Genomic DNA, 19,008 nt, shown 5'->3' with positions numbered 1-19,008 from the left:
TACCATAAGCAATCCATAAATAATCCACAAGCATGAGATAATATGCAGGATAAATATTAAGCATGAAATCTAGCAATTTGATTCCAACAATTACACATGTGATTTAAGATGGAGATTTCAATTATCAATTCAAATTAAAATAAAACTATAACTTAAGCTAATAGGAAAATGGAAAGCTCAAGGGGAAGAATCATCACCTTACTTGTCGACTCGCCTTCTAATGTCATTAGGAAGTGCGCACACCCTTAGAGTTTGATCCTACAATGGATTGTGAAGTTGTATGTGAGATCAAGTTTCTACAAGACTATCCGTGGGCTAGATTATAACCTAGGGTTTAGGTTACTTATTTTTAAGGTTTTGATATGAAATTAGGGTTTTCATCATTAGGTTTAGTCTTAAACTTAGATCCTGGGATTTGGATCCTAATTTATTATCATTATTATTATTGTGCATTGGGCCAAATAATATTCATAATAGGGGTATTCCATCCATATTAATAATGATGGTCCATAAGTTCATATTTAAACGTACTAACATCATCTAATATTTTTATAATTACTGATAATCCCTTAAATAATTTAAGTAATAATAATAAAATATTTACTAATGATAATATAATAAAGATTAATACTAATAACTATATAAACAAGTATTATACTAGTCCCATAAGGACAATGATAAATATTTTCTAATGCTAATGGCCCTGACTATCCACAATGAATCTCGTCGTGATAATAAGTACTATGGTCTACCATGAATTATGAGTTCCTACAATTAGACCCAACTTAACAAACTCTCTAGGTTTATGGTTTTATTTTAGGGTTTTGTTCTATGGCTATGTCTTTAGATTTGTAATATAATTGATGTATGATTAATGAAAATGTTAATAATGGGAGCATCTACAAAATAATTATCACACGATAATATAATTAATATTAATTAACATGCTAATAATAATCATTGAAATGATAATATTTTAGAGTGATGAATAAAATACTAATATTTAGTAATTAAAATTTTATCCATACTAATTAATATTATCATGAATAGTCCACTAATGGCTAATTGTTTAATAATCATCATAATAATGACAATTAATGGTAAATCGAAAATCAAACTTAGGAAAAGCAAGGTGACTCACATTGGTCGACTCGGTAGTTCAACTCGCCCTCCATTCGAGCCGTCGACCCTCTCCACGACTCAACCTGACCTAATTCAATCTCAGTGAAGCTTGGCCAGGCCCAAGCATGACTCGACCCTATTGGACTTGGTCCTGACCGAGTTGACTCGGCCCCTACTCTCTCTTCTTCTATTTCTTCTCTTTTCTTTCTCTCTTCATCCTACTCTCTTTTTATCCTCACTAGGTCTGGTCCAGAGGTCTGGTCCAGATATGGACACCAGAACTGAGCCTAAGTCGTGCTAACTCGGCAACCCGAGACGCGACTCAACCACGCTCAGACATGAACCGGTCGAACTCGGTTCCAAAACCTGACTCCAATAGTAACCAACCCTTAACCTCTCTCTTCTTCCCTTCTCTATTTTCTCTCTGGATCCTTCAGAGTCTGGACTCGGATGGGGTCTGGGCAAACCCAACCGAGTCGCACAGCGAGTTACTGAAACTCGGCCGAGCTGGATGGGTGTACAGCCACTCTCTCCTCTTCCCTTCCTTTCTAAATCTCTCTCTCCCTCTAGTTACATCCCAAGGCATCTGGCATTGAACAAACCCACCCTGAAATCGGGAGGACTCGGTGTGACGGTGTGGACAGCGTGCACACGCCATTCATACACCCATCTTGTCGTGTTTCTGCCTTAAATGTATGGCATGGATTTAAGTTTGGTTTGTGGAGATGGAATGCTGATAAAAAGGCTCACCTGCGAACTCCTTGAATGTGGGATCAACAACCGGGTTGAGGTTAAAGACTGCATCAGCGGGTCGAGGATGGTGGTGGGTCAATAATGGCATCTCTCAGGTTAATGGCCTTGCCTCAGATCTGGCTGTTGTGGGTCGATCTATTGGATCCCAGGAAGCTCAGGGAATGCAAGGGACGAAGCTCAGATGAGCTCTTCTCGGTGGGTTCCGAAGAGAGGAAGAAATGACTAGTGGGACTGAAACTGGTTGCGGTTTCTCTCTCTAGTATTTGAGGGAGCCTTAAACAGGGGATTAGGTGGCTGAGATCTCGCCGAATGGACGGCCTGGATGGAGAATGAGTGACTCACACGGATCGTGATAGCTAGCAGCCGCGGAAATAGTTTCCTTTTTTAGAAACATGATTTTTCACAGTCCGTGTGCAACTAGATTTGTGCCCTCAAGAGTACACATCTTCATGTGAGACGACCCGAGTTCCTTTCTAAATTGACCCATCTACAAGATCGGTGGATCAAATCAAGTGCCAAGGTCGGATGGTGGGCCACTAATGAAAGAAAACAATATTAGTTCGTTTGAAACGAACGCTGGCGGGAGATCCTCTTTTTTTGGAAACAATCGAGTCAAACCCGATTTGACCACGCTTATGGTTCGATACACAGTGAGCGCTCCTGCACTGTGTACACGCGCAACCGAGTGTGGGGTCCACAAGTGGATTTGACGAAATCCACACCGTCCATTCCACTTGGAGGGTTCCCAAGAAGGGCCCTTGATAAAAAAAATCTAGCAAATTAAATGCCTAGGTGGGGCCCACAACTTGATTTGTGGTCCTAATGGTGGTTTTCCACCAATCTAATGGTTGGATGATTCCGAGATTGAACGTTAACGGTTAAAAGTACTAATGGACCATATGTATATTCAAGACCCTCATAATATGTTAGTAAGCAATCAATAGTTTTAATGTCTTATTATTACTTTATTATTATTATTATTATCTTAATTTAGAATTGTAGGGCCTATTTCTAACTAGAGCCGCCTTTGCGGTAGGTTAAAACCTACAAGTCGTGCGTCTAATTCTTAAAATATTTTAACTGTTAAGTGGAACATGCTGTATAGGTGCCTAATTACCACTCTTTGATATCCTAACCATTCGACTAATCTAACGGTTGAATTGATTCCAATCCACGCTCCAGAGTCCTAGGAACTTGTCTGAGTGGTCGGGATACTTTTATGGTCTACTATGGATGGTCAAATGGCCAAGTTCATGATTAAATATGCTCATAATATAAACCCTTAAATGATCTCGAGATTCAATGGATGGTTTTAAGGTCCAATGGCTACTTGTTTTAAATCATCGATCAATGGCCATGGATCAATTTATGCAACTAATTACTTGATGATATCGGATCATAAAAGTCTAATACTAAATCTTGAATTGAATAGCCAATCCAACACATTTGAGTGGGGACTTTGCCTAACCAGATATCATGGATTACTAGATAGTGATAAGTATGGAAATGAAGTTGCAATGAAAACAATTGGTTTATGAAGAAGAAGATACTAACGATCACATGATTAATGATCATGACACTCTATAGTCTACAATGGATGACTAGAAGGTCGATCTTGCGATTGAATGGAGGTATAATCTAAACCAAATGATTGATCTTGATGACGATGGCATGATTGGCCTTATTTCATGGTCATGAGGAAGGTTGTTGATCCAGGCCCTAGAAATCAAGGTGGGCTCTTTGATTCCTTCATCAAAGTGATTGGTGTGCTAAAATAGGTTTCTCTAATGATGTGATAGTCCCTCTCAAGTAATAACAGATGGATCGCTTTGTCTTGTAGGTGGGGATTTCTTTCACTAGTCGAATTTAAACTAGGATGCATATGAATGTTTTCTCAAGCTAGACTTGCATTTTACTAAATCTGGTTACATGGTAACACTCGAGTATTGGAAAGTACAGGGTATTACAACATATACATCACATCGGGCCTCACCATATGGGCCTCATATACATCACATCAGGCCTCATCACATGGGTCTTATATATATATATATATATATATGTCACATCGGGCCACACCAAATGGTCCTCAAATACAACACATCAAGCATCATCATATGGGTCTTATATATACATCACATCTGGCAACACCAAATGGGCCTCAAATACAACACATCGAGCATCATCATATAGGTCTTATATATACATCACATCAGGTCACACCAAATGGGCCTCAAATACAATACATCGGGCCTCATACATCACATCGAGCCTCACCAAATGGGCCTCACCATAGGTGGGCCCTACACAGCCAGCAGGTGGGCCCGCACCTTCTAAATGGGCACACCAGATGAACATCATGGATGTTTGACACATATATTAAGGTGGGCCGCACGTCCAGTGGACTGGACAGCATGGCTAAAACATACATCATGGGTAGGCCGCACACAGCACCTTCCGGCAATGGATGGTGCGATACAGAATACATACATCAAGGTGGGTCCCACCATAACGTTTATTTTCCACCTAATCTGTTCACAAGGTTATAAAGACCTGGGTTAAGAGGAAAAAAACCAATTTCATATTGATCCGCAACTTTCGTAACCCTAAACGGGTTTCAGTGATAGACGTTCAGTCCTCCACTGTTTCTTTTTTTTGGTGCAGTCCAGTTGATAGATGATGGGGATATAAAACATATACATTAGTGGTGGGTCTCACTGTTCAGATGGATGGGGATATTTAGTGGTGGGTCCCACCATCCAGCCATCTGGACGGTGGATAAGGCCATACATCATGGTTAGACCCATAGATCTTGCTGATGCCAATACAGCAGGTGGGCCCGACAGCTGGACAGGTGGTTAGACGGTATAGATGAAACACATACATCGTGCGAGACCCACAGAACTGCTAATGTCAGTCCAACTGCTATGATGGTGGTCCCCATGTCCTTAGATGGACGGTTGGGATATAACACATATCATGGTGGGCCACAGATGGACGGTAGGATGAAACACATATATCAAAGTGGCCTTGGTCCCATGTTCCACCTGAGATTTGAATCTGCCTCGTTCCCAAGCCCATGGACTGGGATGGTTGGATGGATGTGTAGATGTAAGGCACATACGTCCATGTGGGGTCCACGTCAGTGTGGCCCACCTAGTTTTGAATCAAGCACATATATTTGTTTATTTATATATATTTTTAACTCCAGCATCTAGTGTCTAGTCTGGATCGACGATGTGGATGATGGAATGCATACATCAATGTGGGCTCATCTCCACACGTGTAACACATGTGGAGTGAGTCCCACTTCCTACCATTGAATGGTGTGGGACCAACACATTATCAAGGTGGGTCCACATGTGTGGGACCCACCAGATGAAAGAAGCTGACATTTGTGTTTTTCTTCACACGGTCAGTAGCAGAGGCTCTTGGATGTCCCATGGCGGGACGGTATGGATGCAATACATCCATCAAGGTGGGTTCCATGTACATGTGGTTCACCAGCCACATACATCAAGATGGCCCCACGTACACGTCGCCCATTGATGGACGGTGTAGATCTAATCCATTCTTCAAGGTGGGTCATAATAATAATAAATATATATAAAGAGAGAGAGAGAGACAGCGTAGTAGAGGGAACTTGCCACTATGGGCCCCTTTTTGTTACAACACATATATCAAAATGGGTTCCATTACATGTGGGCCCTCTAATCAAAATCAATGGTAGAGATCCCTTCTCCACAAAAATGCAAGGTCTAGATGACCTTTTCATAGTAGCAAAATAAACATCATGATGAGGTCCATGGAGGATGGCCCCATCATGGAATGAGCATGCGAATCATGGTGGGCCATCAGCCACACCTAGGGTCCAAAGTGAGATCCATACCATCAATTGGTAGGCCCCACTTGGCCCATCATCAAAACACAAATCTAAGCCTATAAAACACCCACCGATGGTCTTTTTCTTTAGCTCCTTGGACTCCTCAGCTCCTAGGCTTTCTCGTTAAGAGTGGATGATGAAGTTTGAAGGGCTGGATACTGAGATGAGGGGGTAAGAAGTGGGCCTTGATCTTTTCTCTCCTTAGAGCTTTTCTCTCATGGAAGCTTGGGAAATGGTGGAGAGAATGAGAGAGAAGAGGGTATTGTGAGAGAGATGGGATGGGAGGAATGGATGTTGTAAGAAAATGACATGGAGGGTATGGGCTTGGTTGAATTTTGAATGAGAGAGGGATGGGTGGATAGAGGGAGAGTTGACTTTAGGTAAGGCTTGTGTAAGAGAGGGATGGGTTGTGTACTTGACTTGTGATTGATTGATTGATGTGACAGGTTATAGAGATTCTCTCAAAATTCATAACACATGACATTTTCTCAAAATAAACGCAGGCCCACAACTCCTGGCCTTGGTATCTCATCGGCGGCAGGACACGGCATTGGAACCGCGACGACGGTGCGGGTCGCTAGGGTACAAGTTTCGAGTTGAGTCAACATAGATGTACAGGTTACGACTTAGGGTCATGTGCAAACGCTAATTACAGATCGCGGGTCATCGAAATTTGATTGGGAGGACTGCGAGATCCTAAGGAACGGTACAAACTAGGTTACGGGCCTTATAAGTAAGATTGGCTCGATTTGTCCCCCTAGGAAATATGTTGGTAGAGAAGATCCCATGTAAAACTCAATATTTTGGGAGCATGTATTTTGCCTTAAGTGCATTCCCTTAATACCAAGGGACGTCTCTACCGTAGCATAAGAATTTGGTGACTAGGGATTGGACCATTGGGTCATCAAGATTAAGGTTAGATAGGCCGACAGGGGAAAGAGTGAGACCAAACAGATTTGTAACGGACTCAATCGTGATTTCTGCACTCATTTCCCCGACTGTGACTGTTATAGAAGGAGGCTCAAGAACTGGAGAGTGGCAATATGTGAGAGATTGGTAGGTTCGGTCATCATGGCATAGCCCACCAAAATCCAAAACAAGAGACTAATCGACGGCCAATAACAGAGATTCTATATCAAATGCCCAAATACACTCCCTATCCACTTTACGTTCATGTACCATACTTCGACCCATATATTTTTCCAACATGTTGGCATGAGGAGGTGGAATCACTGGAGTGGGAGGAGATACTAGAGCCACAGACGGGGCCTCACCGAGTGACGACTGTCGAGCGGCAGGGCCTCGGTGGCGAGCAAGGGATTCCTGAGCCTAAGCTCTTTCCCGTGGAGCCAAGTCTTTTTCTGAGTTAGTTGTGATGATTCTCCTACTATTGGAGCTTTCCCTTTGTCCTTAGACATGTTAGATTGGAAAAACACAACTGCAAGATGATGGATGATAGAAAAACCCAAAGACGATCAAGGCAATGAAGGACTGAAGAGTATTTCTCAAAAAAAAAAAAAAAAAACTTCTATCAACCTAGGACAACCAAATGAAATGATGAATACCTTTAAGGAAAGAAGGAATATACCTAGAGATTTTTATTTTTGAGTTATAGATGACTGCCCAATACGTTAATGGAGTGAAGAAACGAAACCGAGAAGAAGAAACGACAAAAAAAACCTTTTTCCCGCTCGCCCGCTTTTTATCGGGTGGGCTTATTCGATGTCATCGAATCTGATTCAATGACATCAAGAGCCTCTAATCGATGTCATCGAAGAGGTGTTTGATGACATTCTACAATGTGCGACGCTTTTGATTCTGAAAGTGCTTTGATGACATCGAACTTTGCTCGATGTCATCGAGGAGTCATTCGATTCATCGACTGACTTATTGAAGTGAAAAAAATATGACATTGATTTGTGTACTTTAATAGACTCTCAGAGTTGCATATCATAAACTATTTCCTTTATAGCTTGTATACACAACAAATTTGTACAAAATATTGTGAGAACCAAAATTATAAACATTTGTTATGTTCATATTCAAAAAGAAATTGATGAGGTATACAAACTTTGGATATATCATAATAACCATAAAGTGCATCATTTCTCATGCATGTTCAGGCCTAGATGCCATGACCTGGACTTATTATCTATTCTCAAGTGATATTAGGCAGATGAATCATCCTTCCTATTGCCTTTCATGACATAGCATTAGTCACTAGTGGAAAGATCCTTCATAATTGATTTTCCTGATAAGTCCGAGATCTTGCATTCTTGTTTGGAGAAAGTCACCACATGCTTATTGTCACATATTTGAGAAATGCTTAGAAGGTTGTGTGTCAACCCTTCTACGCAAAGAGCATTCTCATTTTTGAGCATTTTGTAAGTGTTATGGTTTCTAGCTCCTATGATTGTCAAATTTTGTAGTGCCAAAACCTCTTGGAATCTGTGCCTTGTGTAGCGCATCTACCTATTCAAGACTGTGCATCTCATGTACAAGAACAAAGGGCTTTACCTCAAGAACTTCAAATGCAAGATTACATGTTCATGTTCAAGTACAACGCCAAGTGTTAATTCAATCTTTCAAGCTTCAATAGGTCAAGTTTTCAAAGCTTCGTCCAAGTCAAGACAAAGTTCTTTACTTTCAAGCTCAAGCTCAAGCTTCCATGTTAGTCAAATCCAAGCTTCAAAAGTCTTAAGTTCAAGCTTCATCATATGTCAAGATCTCAAGCTTCGTGAACTTCAAAGAATAACTATCAATTGAAGCAAAAGAAGATTCAATGTTCATATTTTGCTTACAATGTATGAATGACCCTAGATTGACCATAAGATAGGTCATTTTGAATACATAATTTAATTGGGTCATTATATAAGTGCATAGACTATTTTTCGACTAGTCATAGACTATGTTCGACTAGTCCTAGTACTGGCTCGATCAATCCAAGAAACCATCGACGAGTCCTAAGTTTGTTACTTATTTTAAAGATTTTTTGTTATTGCCTCGACCAGTCCTGGAGACTACTCGACCGGTCATGTGAACAATGCTTAACCAGTCGTATAGGCTCGACTCAAAGTCCAGTAACTAAAAAGGTCCCACACGACCAGTCGTGGACAGGACTCGACCGGTCGAGTAGGCCCTTCGACCAGTCATGGAACGATCTTATCTTATCGCGTCCAAATTTTTAAAAGTTTGTTGGTCCTTCGACCAGTCGAACCGACCTCAGGACTAGTCGAAGATGCGATTTCTGCACTTATAAATAGAGCATGAATTTCAGAGTTTAATATCCAATTCAAGTAAGATCAAGACACCACTCTAAGAGATAAGTTAGTAATATTCTTAAGTTATTTAGTGCTCATTTTATATTCTCTTTAATTAGCTTTCTGCATTTGATTTTGTATTCAGCATTCCAATTTTATTTAAAAGAGGGATTGAAGTTTTCCCATTTCTTGGAATCAAAATCAAATCAAGCTAGCCCAAGGTGCTTTAATCTAAAATCAATTTAGAACTTAGAACCATTTCATAAGTGAGTGTGAACATTGAACATCTACGTTGAACTTCTGCTCCGAATTAGTTCTTTCGGGCTGCATCAAAAGGAGAATATCCAGATAAGTATTTTACAGTTTTGTAAATCATTCTTTAGGTTTCTTTGAGATTGTGCCAGAAAAATCTCTTTCTTTTGGTTTGTCCGAGGTGATCCAGAAAACTTAAAGTGTGGGGTTTTTGAATTGTGTAAGCCCACTTGAAAGACATAATTGTGAGGGTTTTAGGTGAACCTTGAAAAACCTATTTCATAGTGAACGTTAATATCCACTGTGTGAGGATATTAGGAGTGGAGTAGTTGTGTGGCTATTTTTCTAAACAATTGGTGTACACACAAGCAAACCACTATAATTTCTGGTCTTGTGGTGATTGATTGATTATTTTATTTTGTGGTTGTTGTAATTTCCCTTTATGCATTTGTGAAGAATGTTTTTATTTCTTTTATACAAGTGTAGGAATATTGTAATAGCTTAGTTTCTTTCTTTGCTATTTATTTCTTTATTCCTCTATATCAGTTTGAGTTTTTGATACACAGATCATTCTAGGAATTAGGTTATCATACCATAAGCAATTGGTTTTTGGTGTAAGGTTGTCCTTAGAACAACATCTATATCAACCTCTCAATACTTGTACACTTGAGGTTGTTTTACATTTCTGCATTGTGGGATTGTTTAGTGCTATCTTTATTTATATTTGTTTAAATTCTACAGTTTATTTTTAATTTGGCATAGTCCTATTCAACCCCCCAGGACTCTTAGCTCGGCCTTTTCACATTTCTAATCCAACAATAGTCCCATGTCCCATTACCTTAGTGGTGCGTCCATCTCCAAAGGTAACCTTCCCATCGTCAAGATTTGAATAATTTTAGAGAAGTGATTTGTCACCCATGACATATCTTGAGCACCCACTATCAAGGTACCACCTAGCATCATTGCCTGTTTTTGAAAATGAATAAGTTACTATACAATTTCTCTTTTTTTTCATTACCCATTTAGTGACAGTTTTTCTAGGAGATACTGTTTTCACTTCACTATGGGTTTGTCTGGGTACATTGGTAACTGAATCATATTCCCTTATTTCATTAACTCCTTTGTTTTTTGATTTAGTTGAGCCACTTGACTCAATAGTTCCTCCAATTTTTTCTTGTCATTTTCGGTGGAGATGATTGTGTCTTACCTCTTACCATGTACTTTGGTGGATTCTTTACATTTTGCATTGTTCTTCTGGTTGGTTTATATTTACCAGTAAGGTTTAAACCGAAATTGTGTTGAGTCCTCCCAAAGGTTAGGCATTCAAACTTGTAGTGGCCTGAGTCTCCACATGAATGATAGACAGGAGTGGCCCTTGTGTTACTTCCTGAGGCAGCACCTTTCTTAGGCATTGGTGCTGTGGGAGTGGGATTTGGTTTGCAATTTTCATATCCCAATCCTCTCTTATCTATTTGAGTTCTCCCCATTGCTAAAAGTTTTTCAAGTTTTTCGCCACTTTGGGAGAATTTATAGCTAAGCTCAACAAATTTTTTAGATTTTTCTGCATAAAAAATAAGCATGTGATTTTCCTTCTTAAGATATATGTTTTCATCTTCCAATAATTCAATCTGTTTGTTTAGTTTTACTAACTCGGTTTTGAGAAATGAATTAATTCTTTCCAGCCTATCATTATTTAAGTGGTATTGCTAAAGGTCATTAATCAAATGTGTATTGATCTCTAAAGTTTTGTCTAAATCCATTTGCTACAATTTATTCTTATTTTCATTGATACCAAGTCTTTTGAGGATATTTATGCTATGCATATAAAGTTGATCATAGGCATCATGTATATTATCCTGTTCTTCCTCTTCTTCTTCTTTCTCATCATTTGATGGAAGTGTCCCTTAGGCTCGTGGTTCATCAATTTTCTCAGTTTCCAAGGGAATGTTAGTGGATGTGGAGGCCATGAGTATTTTCAAGGATTTCTGCTCTACATCACTCTCTGAATCATTGAATTCTGAGTTTGATTCTTTAGTGTCATCCCATGTGGCTGCCATGACCTTTCCCTTAGTCTTTTTGGAGGGACATTCAGTGGACAAGTGCCCAAATTTCTGGCAATTGTAACATTGAGGATCTTTGGACCTTTTAAGAGGTTTGCCTATATGGTGCTTGTTGTCCAATTGTTTGCCTTTGTAGTCGAATGGTCGGCCACGGTTTTTATTAAAAAAATTCTTGAACTATTGAGCCAAGAGAGCCACTTCCTCATCCTCATTTTCTCTTTCACTCTCCTCATCCTCATTAATGGTGATGTGTTTTGTAGCTTTGAGGGCATTACTTTTGGATTTGAGGGTTGGTTTGAAGTGCAGTTCAAATGTTTTTAGGGAACCTACTTATTCTTCTACTTTCATTTCATCTATGTTTCTACACTCTTCGATAGTTGTTACTTTGGAGTTGAAACGTTTTGGTAGGGATCTTAGAATTTTCCTACAAAATTTTGAGACCGGAACTTTCTCTCCCAATCTACCCACAGAATTACAGATGATGTTCAATTTTGTAAAGAATTCCATGAATGTCTCATGTTCCTCCATTCTGAGATGTTCAAACTGTGATATTAGAAGTTGTAACTTGGATCTTTTCACTGTTCTGGTTCCCTCATGGGTTATTTCCAACAAATCCCATGCTTCTTTTGATGTGTTGCACATACTGATTTGATTAAAGACTTCTTAGGACACAACATAGTAAATAGCATTCATTGCTTTTACTTCAGATGTTTGTTTTTCTTTATCGTATGCAGTCCACATTTATTTGGATTTAGGTTTAGAGATAGTAGTCCCATTCTCAAGTACTATTTGATCAGTTGGTGACACATATCCAGTTTCAACTATGTCCCAAACGTCATGATCCAAAGATTTCAGAAAGTAGTGCATCCTTGCCTTCTAGTATGCATAATTTGAACCATAAAAAACAGGAGATTGGACACAAATGAACCCTCCCCTTTGACCATGATTCTCAACTTCAGTCAAGATTACTCTCTAGGCAGTTAAACCCTTAAGAGAGACCTGCTCTGATACCAAATGAAATTGCGGTAAAGACCACTATAATATAAGTAGGAATATGTCAAAGTGTCTTAGATGGGGGTGAATAGGACTTTATAAAATTTTACGACAATTTAAAATCCTATTAACCTACTCTTGATCTAATGTGCAATTATCAAGACATATTCATTTTAACTCTACAGGCTTCCAAGCCAAGTAGAGGATCCAATCATAAGACTATTCAATATTTAAACAAGATATGACACTTAGTGTATGATGGATGAATTATGTGAAAGTGTGTGGGATGCGAGTCTTATCAGTTCCAGATATTCATATTGTCATGCTTTCATGTGATCATTCAAAGTAAACACAATAAGAGAATATGCAAATATCGACCCCAAATACAGTTGTAATAAGCATAACTGTAACACCTGGTCCATTCGGTACTATTTTCCATGCATATGTGCATGATGATTGATGTCCTTAGCTAGACATAGATTGACCGTTCATAATACACACCCAACTGACCAGAACCCCAAGACCTTGAAACCTATCTCATATCGACCGCCCCATCGCCGCGATCGTGGAGGTACCACCCGTGCGTCGGTATGATACTTCGTTAGTGAGATACGCCGTGAAGAATAATAAGTGTATCATGTGCGCATGGCACCATGTATTTTATTCCACACATGTGCACAACACATGTCATGCACACATGTACATGCCACACATGGGTGAGAGAATCTCTACCCATGTGTGTGATGTCACATACCCATACCTCTTCTCTCTCATGTGCATAAAAGTCAACATTTTTTCATGCCATACACTATGCATGACATCACCACACCATGCCATCCCATGCTCCTTTAATCCACCATTAATTGCAAAGCATGAATTAAGTACCATAATCCTAGCCTAAACTAATATTAATCACATTAGCTTAACTTAACCAAAATTTTATCCATTTCTTTATAAATACCCCTCCATCCCTTAGCATTTCACTATTTTTTTCCATAAGAGAGAGAGAGAGAGAGGAATGATCTTGGTGGGCCATCAACTCCATCATTCCCATATCTTCCATCCATCTCAACCATCAATTCCATCCCTTCCATCCATCTCAACCATCCATCTAATTCATCAAGGTGAGTACACCCACTTCACTCTTGGTTTGTTTGTTTTTTTTAATTATTTGTATGATTATTAGTGGAAATGATTTGAGAATAATGATGTGATCAATGGTGTGGATACATAAGAGAGTACATATAAATAATAATAATTTATACTTGTGATGATATGATGATAAGGATGTGATTAATGGTATGGATGCATGGAGAAAAAAATAATAATAAAAAATAATAATAATAATTTATTATAGGCTTTATGTGGGACCCATTGATAGTGGGCCCCACCAGAATGTTGTAGCCATCCAAATTGTTCAAGTATTGCAATTTGGTTAGCCACACGCTCACACATGCACACGTGCATACACACCAAAGGGAAAAAAAAAGAAAAAGAAAAAAAAAAAAAAAAAAGAAGAAGGCAGCGTCCCGCCGGTTGAAAGAAAAAGAAGGGAAGAGGTGTGGGTCTACAATGGGCCCCACTCATGATGTATGTAGTAAATCCATGCCGTCCATTCAATTTTTCAGATGATTTTAGGCGTTGAGCCAAAAAATGAAGCTAATACATTTCTCTGGTAGGCCACACCATCAAAACTTATGTGAAAACATGCTAAAACATATAAAAGTAGTTTCTGGGGGGCCCATCTGAAATTTTGATGTATTTGAAACTTGGAATGACCCCTTAACTTAGTGGGACACACACAACAGATGGACTGGATCGTCCTGTTGTGGGCCCCATATATGAGAAACAAAAAAAAAAAAAAAAAACAAACAAAACATGACTCTGACGCTGCAGCATGCAGCGTGCATGTTGACGCTGGAAAGAGGTGGCCCCACCACAGGCCCTAACTTGATGTATTTCGAACATCAGTACCGTGAATTTGATGGGTCCCCTCTTAAAAATGGGTCACGCCAAAAAGCAATCGTACAAAGAACTTAGGTGGCCCACACCGCCTAAAATAATGTGCAGACATGGCTAAAACATGTAAAAACAATTGCTGGGCCCCACCTGAAATTTGGATGCATCTGAAACTTGGACTGTCCCCTCCATCAAGTGGGACACACACAACAGATGGACTGGATCATCCTGTTGTGGGCTCCATATATATATATATAAAAAAAAAAAAAAAAAAAAAAAAAACACAACAGTCGGTGACGCTATTGCTAACAGCGTCTCCACTGACGCTGGAAGGAGGTGGGCCCCACTATAAGCCCCACTTTGATGTATGTCGAACATCAGCACCCTGCATTTGATGGGTCCCATTTAAAAATGGGTCACCCCCAAATTTCAGCCGTACACAAAAATTCAGGCGGCCCACACCATAAAAAATATATATATATATATTAATAATAAATAATAATTACAAAAAAAAAAAAAAGATTTGGATGAATCTGATCATGAGGTATGTGTTATATCCAAACCGTCCATCCACTGCAAGTTTGTCTTAAGGCTTGAAAAAAAAAAAACAAAAAAAAAAAGAGATAGATTTAACTATCAAGTGGGCCACACTACAAAAGTGGCGGGGATTGAACATAAACCATTGGAACCCTTTTGGGTTAGAAATTTTGGAGCAGTATGAAATTTGTTTTTCCCCTTAATTCAGGTCTTTGTGTCCTTATGAGCAGATTGGATGGAAAATAAACGGTATGGTGGGCCCTGTAAATTGTTTAGTGGTGAAATCATTATCTCCACTACTGTTTGTGGTGAGGTCCAGATAATCTTCGGATATGATTCATTTTTGGATGATGCTATAAAATGATCTCAAAAAAAATAATAACAATAAAAAATAAAAATAGGTGAATTGTGTATATGCAATAAATACATCTCTTTGCACCCATGTAACCTTGATCTCCTTAACTGTCTGTACAACTCGAAGCTCGAGTATGTAAATCACCTGTTAGCCACCTGAAATTTGGATGTATTTGAAACTTGGTCTGACCCCTCAACCAAGTGGGACACACATAATGGATGGGCTGGATTTATGAACCACACCTCTGTGGGCCCAACAAATAATTATGAATATTTAAGGGAGGGTAACCCTCTCAACTTGTGTGTGGTATGACCCACTTTGATGTAGGTATTATGCCACTTAATCCACCATGGTTACGACATGATTTATATTTAAGATCCTCATCGTTTATCTATTTTATCAACTCTTTTGACGATATGTTACCAAGACTTAGGCCCATCCAATGATTAGATAGTCGTACGTTCTGAAATAATGCAAATTAAACTCTCATCATTGAAAATTCATTATGGGCCATCCTGACAATGTATTAGATATCGACCCATATACCGGGTTTCCTTTAGGCCATTATCTCACAGAATAGTCGATCCAACCTGAATTGGACCATATAATACAAGGCTGTGAGGATAAGTACTTAACTATTGAATCCAACCTAAGGCCACCGTGGTGTATCTATTTAATCCATGTAGACCATCCACTTCCTCATATCATTTTAGGACTTGGACTAAAATCAAAAGCAGACCTAAGTCGTAGGTGGGTCACACACAACTCAACCTCATGGGAAATCCCCATGGACTTTACTGCATAGGACCCATTATGAATTCCATTGATATGTGAGCCCAAGAATGTTAAGGCCCATTTTGAGTGAACGCCATGTGGGCCCATCAGTGATAGCCTTGTTTGGGCCAACCATTGGGCCTCTTCGATAAGAGTTTGTAAATTCCATGTGTGGAATGTATTATTAACTTTTATTGTAAGTTTTGAAGTAATGATGATTAATCCTTTAAATGGGCTGATTGTGGACATCCCTTGATCACTTGGCACTTTGGTTAGAGTGCGGCCCCAAGTAATAGGATCATGATACTTGTGTTTAAACTCTTAAAAACATGTTTAATTATAACAAATATATAAACTCTAGTGGTGTGAGGGTGTGATATTACCTGTTTGGCCCATTGATCATGTGGGTATTTGATGTATGTATAGCCACCTAATCATAGGCAATGGTGGAGTACATGTAGTATACGTAGTCATCTAATTGTATGAATGTGAAATACGTACAAGGCCACCTAACCGTATGAAATCAAGTGGCATTGATGACCATTCAACAATGTAGATTTGTACTTATCGACATAGATACCACCACTTGAATCACACATGACCAAGTTGTACACTAAACCGAATATGATTTAGGGTTATATTACCCAAGCTAATGCTATCAAGATCCTGGATTTTTATACAATGTGATCTTTAAACTATAAATGGTATGATGAAATGTGGCTCTCGGCCCATGTGATGCGGCTCATAGTGATGTGTATTAGGCCCAGGTATGTGGTCTACCTGTGAAATAGATTTGAGGCCACTTGCAATGTATTCGAGGCCCATGAGCGAAGCCCAATGTGATGTAATTGAGACTCATGGGCATGGCTAATTGAGATATATTTTAGGCCCATGGGTTGTGGCTCATTGTGATGTATTTGAGGCCCGTGTGTAGGGCTCACTTCTTGAGTATTTGAAGCCCATGGGTCGTACAGCCTGATGTGGTGTATTCATGGCCCATGAGTGAGGCCCAATGCGATGAATGTGCGGCCCTTGTGTGAGACCCGAAGTGATGTATCTGAGGACCGATGTGGTGTGATTTCACCATGATGTATGTATTGATATTTATGTGGGTCATTCCTTGGGGACAATGTTGGTTAAATGTCCACATTGTCGAAGCCGATTGTTGACGTCAGTTATTAATATCGATTATGAGTATGTGACAGCATAGCATCATGATACATGCCTATATGCATCATCTGTATGTTTGTTATGAGATGTGGTTGACCATTGCATATGTCATTGGGTAGGTTGTTATGAGACTCCTTGAGCGCTCGGTACGCACGGGATTGTTGCATGTTTGGTAGTGTGATTCATACATCTTGTATTGTGTGTTGTGATTGTTGTACGCTTTAGCGACATCAGAGCCGTAGCCTCCATAGGCATGTCGTGGATGGTTAGATGGGACACCGAAAATATTTGGTTTTAGCATACGGGTGCCATAGATGTCCTTGGGTAAAAATTCATAAACCTCCGAAGCTAGGTGATGCCTCAATGTCAAGACCAAGTGGATACATGAGCGCCCGAGTGCCGAATACCAGGAGGCCGCGTCTCCCACTGTTTTGTGGTCGGTTGGAAGGGAGTGTGACCTTACTCGCCCGAGGGTAGGGGTATAGCTAGGCTGAGTTTGACTAGCTCGTGAATGGGTCTGTTATCGACGTGTCGGGTAAATATTGGCTAACTATTGGTCAGGCAGATAGTGAGGTTTCTTACGCTCACTTGGACTGTGCTGCTAGGAGAGAGACAGTGTCATTTGGAGTGTACTAAACCCGGTGATGATCCCAGAGATGAACTGTATCTTGATATGTGGACTTATTGAGCGGGAGTTGCATACTCATTCATTCATTCATTTACTATTCACTCCGGCTGGTGCAATTATATCATTGTGTGTACCTTCGCACTGGCCAAGATTTCGGTTGGGGCGCGCGACTAACCTGAGATCAGGAGTTTACCATATTGAGTCTGACTATCCAAATTAGGTATGGAACTATTTTGGATAGAAGTCCCTTGTGACAGACCCCATAATCTGCGATACTACGTACCACCATCCCGACTTCACTCCAGCATAGTCATTTCATTCGCACCACATATTGTGTTGCATCCTCGACATCTGATATTTGACTCTTTATAACTCCTCATTTACATGCTGATTTATATTGCGTACTCTGATATTGTATGACTCATGGACTTGTCAGTATTTTCGATATTGTATAATTACGGCATGACAATATGATGATGATGACGTGATTACGGATGCATGTAATATGGTTATGGCTATGGTATGATTTCCTTGTAGTACATTTATCTTGCCTGCTTGTAGGATACACTGCACACACGTGTGTACTCACTAGGCTTTTTGGCCTAAGCCTCCTATTTCTCATTTTTTTTTCAGGGTTGGAGTAGCTTGGAAGACTTAGCTTTCTCGATGCATTGCATTTATTCTTCGATTTGGCAATGTTGACGTTGCGTATATTTTGTAAGCATTATACTTATAACCATCGGGACTTATGATGAAGAGTGTTGCTTGGTAGTTTGATCATGGATCTTCATGCTCAGGTATTACTATGTATAAAAAAAAAAATTCAGTCAAAAATCTTCCTTGTGGTGCGCCGAACTCGGGACTGTTCTAAGATGAGTCCTGGTGTAACGCACTGGAATTCGGGGGTCGAGCATAACTCAGCTCCCGAGTTCCAAAACATCACTTATGCAACATATTTAATGATGGATGTATGTTGACTATATTAGTGCATAAAACATGGAATAGATTAAGCCAAAACACAGATATAATTCAGGGATAAGTGAATAAAGCAAGCGGAAGACTTATAGAAATATATGTGTACAAGTGTAAATCACTGAAGTACATACACCAACCAGGTCGTAATGCAAGTGTTATTTATCTGAATTACAAGTATCAAAATTACATCATTTAGTTTCCAATAATAATCCCAGAATCTCGCGCATCAGACCAAGGCTCGCTAGAACCCGTCTGAAAACTGCATATAAGAGAAAGCAGCCTCATCA

At 39.6% G+C, this 19,008-nt stretch overlaps 1 pseudogene; it reads left to right on the top strand.

Moving 5' to 3' along the window:
• Positions 1-1,956: 1,956 nt before the first annotated feature.
• Positions 1,957-19,008, top strand: part of LOC131254258 (asparagine synthetase [glutamine-hydrolyzing]-like) — a 103,505-nt pseudogene continuing 86,453 nt past the window's right edge.

This window comes from Magnolia sinica, chromosome 8 (genome assembly GCF_029962835.1).
Source record: "Magnolia sinica isolate HGM2019 chromosome 8, MsV1, whole genome shotgun sequence".
In the NCBI taxonomy this organism is placed as follows: domain Eukaryota; kingdom Viridiplantae; phylum Streptophyta; class Magnoliopsida; order Magnoliales; family Magnoliaceae; genus Magnolia; species Magnolia sinica.
The sequence above is the reverse complement of the archived record's forward strand: the minus strand, read 5'-3'. Positions and strand labels throughout refer to the sequence as shown.